Source organism: Micropterus salmoides, unplaced genomic scaffold (assembly GCF_014851395.1).
Source record: "Micropterus salmoides isolate LMB-PRFRI ecotype aquatic unplaced genomic scaffold, ASM1485139v1 Ms_hic_scaffold_1, whole genome shotgun sequence".
In the NCBI taxonomy this organism is placed as follows: Eukaryota; Metazoa; Chordata; class Actinopteri; order Centrarchiformes; family Centrarchidae; genus Micropterus; species Micropterus salmoides.
Genome location: NW_024040040.1, coordinates 60,499,534 through 60,507,612, shown reverse-complemented (window position 1 = coordinate 60,507,612; position 8,079 = coordinate 60,499,534). Strand labels below are relative to the sequence as shown.

Below are 8,079 nucleotides of genomic sequence, written 5' to 3'. Positions count from 1 at the left end.
TGAAATATAGCAGTGGGGGTCTTGGGGTCCACCCCCAGAATATTTTGAGTATTAAACAGATCATTTCCTGCATTCTGGTGATAGTTTCTGCACCAATTTATGGTTGAAACTTTTTTATTTATATAAAAGGGAAACACAAAATTCAGGTGGCATGTGAAAATTTAAAATATAAAAATGTAATGAAACATAATAAAGTAATATTTTTGGGACAATGCACTTTGTTTCTTCTATATTTATATTGTATTGCACGTTTTGTTATTGTGAAAATAAATCTTTCTCCAATCAGTTTCATTTGCTATTTAACATTTCTTGTGAAAGTTTTTTTTTGAGTATTTTTAACAATGCAAAATTAGCCATTTCAAGTAGTGATGGGGACATGTCCCCAGTGTAAAGTAAATGACTATGGTAATTTCATACTTTAACATTTTGGATGTGCCATGAATTACACTGTGGTAATTCTACTTAAACAATCTGAATACTTCTTTTACCATCGCTTATTTGTTTTTTTTGCGCAAAATTATTATCTGCAAAGTAACAAAAGGCATCAAACGAAAAAAAGACTATTTTCACAAAATACTTTTTTCCTCGTGTATTGTATTTATGTAGGTAAGATAGGCTATTTGTACTTTACTTGAGTATTTTCTTTTATGCCACTCTGCCACTACTACACCTCAGAGAGAAATATTGTACATTTTACTTCACTACATTTATCTGACAGCTTCGGAGACTAGTTACTTTACAAATTAAGATTTAGATTTTTACAGACAAAACATATGAAGAGTTTAAAAAATATGTTTTGTTGTTAATTAAACTACTCAACAGTTTATAAAAGTAGAAGCTGAATAATTAGTTGATTGACAAAAATTTAATTGCCGACTATTTTGGTGATCGTTTTTAAATTTGGTTTGTCAAGTCAGCAATCCATGAAAGCATAACCAGAGTACTTTTTGCTTTTGATACTGTATATATGAGTATATTACAAGGGTATCTGTACTGTCAAGTACATGATTTGTGTACTTCATCCACCGGTATTGAAAATAAACAAGTTTTGAATAAAATGTCATCCGTTGAAAGCGGAACGAAAAGCTCCCGCACTTCTGCTGTCGGAAATTAATCAGAGTGACATCTGGCGGAAGTAAACAATACAGGCGCCAGCGTTAGCCGCAACTTTTGAATTAGCTGGAAGTTATTGTAGTCTTAGCGCCGGTAATTATTTAATTTGTAATTCAGCAATAATGTCTTCAGTTGAGAGTTTGAGAGAGTTTGTCAACGAGCGACTAACTGCTGCTGCTGAAGAAATATTCAGAGTTTTTAAAAACACTATCGTCGAGTACGAGGAAGAGATCGATCGTCAGCGCAGACTGTTCGATATCGCTTGGAAACCCGAAATACAGTTATACAGGATAGGTGAGTAAAGTTTAATTATATAAGTAACACAAAACAGAGGAAATCGATTTGCCTTTACAAATATACTGGTACTCGTTTCCTCACGTCTCTGCATTCTTTCTTTGCCATCACAGTAGTAAGGTTAGCCTGTTCCTTTTGTTCTCTGTCCCTCCAGAGCTCCCACAGCAACATGTCTGTAAGGAGGAGGAGGTTCTGGCTGACCAGCAGCTCTGGATTCAGGAGAGGATCCCCGGGCTGGACCAGGAGGACCCACAGCCTCCACAGGTTAAAGAGGAACAGGAGGAACTCTGTACCAGTCAGGAGGGAGAGCAGCTTGTAGTGAAGCAGGAGACTGACACCTTTATGTTGACTCCTACTTATGAGGAAAGTGACCACAGTGAAGCAGAACTGAAAAGTGACCATCAGCTCCTCTCTCACAACTGTCATGTAGCTGAGAGCCAAGATCAGAAAGGAGGCGAGCATGAAGACTCAGGATCAACTAGAGATGCAGAGCCAAAAAACTAAAGAATCAAGATCACAACAGCAGAAGCCCCAGAAACAATGTACACAAGTCTACCATGTCAGAGGTTCACCATGATCCTCACACAGGTAAAAAGTGTTTTACATGTGACACATGTGGAAAAGGTTTTCAGTACATGTCAGATTTTCTGAGACACTTGAGAATTCACACAGGCGAGAAGCCGTATTTTTGCAAGAACTGCGGGAAAAGATTCCGTGACTGTTCAACATTTAAACAACATACAAGAACCCACACAGGTGAGGAAGCCATATTCTTGCAAAACATGTGGGAAAGACTTCAGAACCAGCGATCACTTGCAACTCCATATAAGAATCCACACAGGAGAGAAGCCGTATTCTTGTGGAACATGTGGGAAAGCATTCAGAGTTAGTGGTCAATTGAAAATCCACATAAGAAGAGAACACATAGGTGAGAACAAAAAGAGTCACAAACGTCTATTATGATCAAAATAAGGTTGATTACAAACAAAGTGGAACAGACAAAGAACAATGGTGGCTGCTGCTGCTCCTGGCTGCAGTGTGTGAGAGAGAATGGGTGGAGCTAGACAGGGACCCAGGGAACGGCACAGAGTAACTTTGGACATAACAACCACTGACAGATAACAGGAAAATGTAAGCCTCACTGTTTCTGCATCATGGTCCATTATAAACCACAAATCCATGAAGTTTACAAAGGCATTGTATGAAATTACAATCCAACTATAGAAAGGTTAAAGGTTTAGCTGCTGATCTGAGCTTCGATGCTGTTACCATTTTATTGCCAATAATATTCATCAGCTGTTTGACTCACAAAAGGTAACGGCAGATTTCTGTCCATGTTGCAAAGTCATAGCACAGCGCTGTAGAATAACTACATGAAATTACAATCCAACTACATATTATTTTCTCCCACGGCAGTAAGGGTTTATCTGGCTGATCTGAGCTTCTGTGCTGGAAGCTACAGTTTTATTGCCAATTAGTGATCAGCTGATTGTCTCACAAACATAACCGGCAAAGCCAAACCACAGGCTGGAGAATAAATAGGTGACATGAAATTAATCCAACTACAGAGGAAACACGTCACTTCTCTCTGTGATTACGCCCATCTTCTAGCTAAAGCTATCAAACAGCTTTCATTTGTTAGTCCAACTAACTTAATCACCTGTCCAGCAAAAAAACCGTCAACTTCAGCGCCGCTTTGAAAACATCTGCCCCACATCAAAACCTTCCATCTGGGAAATCCACACTGATGATGATTTCTGCCGTCATCTGTCTGTATCTGTCCCGACTCCGTCTGGCTAAATGACACGTTCGCTCATTCATTTGTCCAAATGTCACTTCTTACTTCTAATAAACAAAAACACTACTCAGAGACTGTATGATGTTGTTGTTGTTGTTGTTATTATTTCCTCTTCTTCTACGGACACATTTAATGTAGTGACAGGCGTCTACACTGCCGGAATTATACAAGAAGACGACAAATAAAACTCTGTAGCGCTGTTTGTCCATTGTCGGCTACTGTAGGAACGTGGCGACCTCCATAGAAGGAGGTGCCCGCGGTTACGCAGATATAAATGGCTCATTCTAAGGTACTAAAAACATAATGGTTCATTATGTAAGCCACTGAAAACATATTTATGGATCTTATATTGTCAGTTTCTGTCAATAAATACTCGGAAATATTACACACTGAACCTTTAAAATACATCTACATCAAGTAGTGTTTTATAGTTCCATATGAAGCCTACACATCTTTGGAAGAGGTCACATGGTTAAGAGTAACTGACATATGTGATGGTAATTTTGTAAAAATGTCCCCTGTGAATGTTTTTTTTTTTTTTCAAATTACATTTTCTGTATAATCAACAAATATATTAGGTGTTCTTGAATCCATACATATTAAGAAATCCAAACATTAATGACATGAATTAATAAAAAAGTGGAATGACACAGGAAAAAAGTATTGTATAAGTAAAAAAGTAAGTATATATAACACGCCATCTGAAATTTATTTAATACTAAATGTTCATAAACTGCAGACTTTAGATAATTTATCATCACTGATGAGCCCAATAAAGACAATTAGCCAGTTTTAAACAGCACTTTGCTTAAATTAAAAAATATATATTATCTCTTTTAAAAAAAAATCTTGTGACCTAAAAACTACACAAAATTAGGGACAAAGTCCGGGCCATGCACGTTGTTTCCTAAGTTGTCTGCCTCAGGGCCATCCAGGTCAGCTCTGCATCAGTGCCATCTCGGCCCCCGTCTGCATCAGGGAAAAGGCAAAATAGCCAAAGAAGATTTGTGTTGTAATTTCACAATTAGCCACAACAAACCTGCTCACAACAGTGATCACACTGCAGGGCTTTAAATGTTAATAAAAAGATTGTTTTGTAACTTACGAATCGTTCTACATTTCACCAGAACCAGAACCACAATGCAAAGAATGAAAATACCACCAACAGTGGCACTAAGCTTCCTCTTTTCACCATCTGAAAGAATATCAGAGAGACAGAGTTGACAAAAAGACACAATGTCGATTTATTTATTTCATTAATTCCTGTTCAGTGTACTGCTCATGTACTATCCATCCTTTAAACCTGATGGTGTCTAACCAATCAGATGGTTTTATTTGTCCAGGTTTTGGGATATCTGTCCACTTGAGACTGCCTCCTCCTGAATGTGGAGAATTAGCAGTTCAAACAGTAAACCCAATTATGCAGAGTATTTTTATTAATAAAAGGAAGCTAGCTATCATGAGACACCCCAGTGCCTATCCTTCCTGTTTTGATTAGCGTTAACCTGTTGAGATTGTTGAGGAGTTTAAATACTTAGGAACCATTTTTAATGTAAATTAAGTTTTATAGCCAACACAGAGCGCATTTTTAAAAAAGTAATCCAGCGTCTGTATCTGATCAGGAAATTAAACTCATGACAAACAATATTTAGTGCGTTTATCAAAGTCTAATTGAAAGCATTTTAACTTTTACATGGTATAGACACTTGGGGTCGAAGGACAAAAACACAATGTGCAGAATCACAGATATGGCTGAAACAATTGAGATGTACAGGTGCTGGTCATATAATTAGAATATCATCAAAAAGTTGATTTATTTCAGTAATTCCATTCAAAAAGTGAAACTTGTATAATGTATACATTCATTCCACACAGACTGATATATTTCAAGTGTTCATTCCTTTTAATTTTGATGATTATAACTGACAACTAATGAAAACCCCAAAATCAGTATCTCAGAAAATTAGAATATTGTGAAAAGGTTCAATATTGAAGACACCTGGTGCCACACTCTAATCAGCTAATTAACTCAAAACACCTGCAAAGGCCTTTAAATGGTCTCTCAGTCTAGTTCTGTAGGCTACACAATCATGGGGAAGACCGCTGACTTGACAGCTGTCCAAAAGACGACCACCTGACACCTTGCACAAGGAGGGCAAGACACAAAAGGTCATTGCTAAAGAGGCTGGCTGTTCACAGAGCTCTGTTGCAGCGTCTGTATTTTATGCGTAAACTAAGACTTTTTAATGTAGACAGAGATATATTGGTCCTCTTCTATCGCTCCTTTGTGGAAAGCATACATACAACTTTTTGTTCCATTGCCATTTCACATTGTCAGTGAATAATAAAAAAAGTGCATCAGATAGTTAATATGTCCAGTAAGATTGCCGGGGTACAGCAAACTAGCATGACGATGACTTGTGAGTCCCGAGGAATGGGCAGGCGATTATTAGAGATGTATCACATCCCCTGTTTGGCGAGTATGAGCTGTTACCATCAGGCAGAAGGTTTGAAGAAGAGTGCCATCTCTCCGAACCAACCGGGCCCGCAGGTCATTTGTGCCTATCAGCATTGGATTTCTTAAACAATGAGATAATGAAACAGCTGAATCTTGGGGTGTCAGGGAGCTGCCCCTTAGTGAAATTTGTATAGCACTTGGGGGGATGTTTGTTTTGGCAAAGCAGTTGTCCGGTTGTTGGTTTGTTGAGTGGTTCAATCCTTGGCTCCCACTGGTTGCGTGTCGAAGTGTCCTTGGGCAAAATACTGAACCCCGATCTGTTCCGCCAGTGTATGAATGTGTGTGAATGTTAGTTTCCGTTTGAGCACTTAGGCTCAGTGTGAATGCAGGTGTAGTGTAAAAAGCGCTTTGAGTGGTCAAAAAGACTAGAAAGGCGCTATACAAATACAGAGTTTATCTGACATTTGCTGTATGAATGAATTTCCGCAAGGACTAAATAAACATCTTTCTATCAGTTACTTGTACTGTATTGTACTGTGCCTATGTGGTCTTATTTATTGTTTGCATTGTGATTTTTAATGATGTGGCTTTTTTAACCAGCCTGTGAAGCCATTTGTGAAGAATTTGTGACCAGTAAAGATCCCTTTACGCTAATAGATAATCCACAGACCTCACTGATTCTGAAAAGGAAGTTGCTGTTAAATTTTTCAAATATTATTGTTTCAAATGGTCTGACCACCACAAGTTAAATTCCATTCACTTTAATTGTCCTGGGGTGGAGGCAGATCTCTTAAACCAAAACTCTCATCATGATGAGATACTACTAGAGAGAGCAACATAAGTAAGAGTGCCTGTCAGGGTCAATCAAACTCTGGGTGCATTATGACTGTAATTTGGTTTGTTCAAGTATGTCGAACCCTCCTGCCGACTAAACAACAACACTTCCATGTGGACTTGTGTGAAAAAAACATGTTTACAGTTTCGGTGTGAGACTGGGTGACAGCTGATAAACTACAAAGGGATGGCTCTGGTTGGAACATACATCACACTGCTATGCTTGTAATTGTACAAAAAACAAAAACAAGCAGTTGCTCAAGAATTTCTTTTAACGATCCTGTGTGGCTGATAAACAATACTTCAGTCCTGTATTGACAGACCCCTCAGAGTGAAGCAGTTTTTACACATGCTAAGGTAATATGATAACTGTCCCTCTGAGCACCTCTTGTGGAGCAGTGCAACAGCAGGAATTTCATGCCAACATTACTTTTATAATTATTCCTATCAACTTCAGTGCTTTTAACCTGTGCTGCCTGTTAGGACGCTCACTGTTGTCTCTCTACCTGTAGAGCTAACTTTGTGTTGTCTGTTGTTAGCAATATCACTGCTATAAGCTGACATGTCTTTCAAAAGGGGGCATGAAGTAAAAAAAACAAAGTCTGGGAAATGCCAGGATGACTTTCCAATATATATTTACTTCTAACAAATTATTCTACTGATTTCCAGAAAGTAAATTCATTTCTAAATGCTGAAAATGTCCTGATTTAAAGACATCCTGACATTATGGCTATGAGTTTCATGAGAAACCTGTTATTTGTGTAAAGATATTACTATCAATGTTAATGTTCAAACTTAAGCTGCACATTTCTACAAAATTCTTCTTTTTCTCAAAGATCGAGAAATAACCAATTAAAAACGAGTACTTCACCAGGATTGTCCTGCTCATCCAGTACAGGTGTGGTCGTGCTGGAAACATTGCCGTTTCTGTTCAGTTGACCTTCGGTCACTGGTGAAAACAAAAAAACCAAGACAAAAATGTTGTCAGTTGTCAGTACTCAGAAAATAGACTAATATCTTCTAGTAGTCAGACAAAGGGACCTGACTGTGAGCTTTAGTGACTTGTGAAGGATAAGGTATTGCTAAATTTAACAGGTTACAGCTGTTATTTCAATCTGATATACATGTTTAATCAGCACTGCATATCCTCTTCTGCATTATATGTATACTGAGCTCTTTGCACATGAAAATCCATCTGGATGAATTAAACAAAAACAAAAAAACTTTTTAGTATGACACTATGAACTCAGCATGCTCACCAACAGTGAGGTTAGTAGAACAGTAGGTCCTCGGTCTTGAGAGAAAGCATTGGTATTTTCCACTGTCAGTGTCCCATACACTGACAGCTGTAATGGGGAGATGTGCGGAGTCAGGATTCCTCTCTTCTTCCTCACAGAAAGGCCGGGGCAACCGGGGTTTGAACCCACAACCTTCATGCCGTGAGGCAACAGTGCTAAGCACCGCACCACCATGCCACCCTGAATAATGACGCTTTTGTCATTTTTACAAATACAATAAAAAAGTTTTACAAATTTGAAACTGTGTTTAATTGAAACGTTAGCCTCTGTGGAATAATGTAGTC

At 38.2% G+C, this 8,079-nt stretch overlaps 1 long non-coding RNA gene across 1 annotated transcript; it reads right to left on the bottom strand.

Annotated features, from left to right (window-relative positions):
* Positions 1–3,611: 3,611 nt before the first annotated feature.
* On the bottom strand, positions 3,612–7,823 carry LOC119914661. Its single transcript, XR_005446806.1, has 4 exons — positions 7,757–7,823; positions 7,369–7,446; positions 4,311–4,400; positions 3,612–4,174 (listed from the first exon to the last, which is right to left on the bottom strand). It is a non-coding gene; the product is annotated as an uncharacterized LOC119914661 (long non-coding RNA).
* Positions 7,824–8,079: the final 256 nt, after the last annotated feature.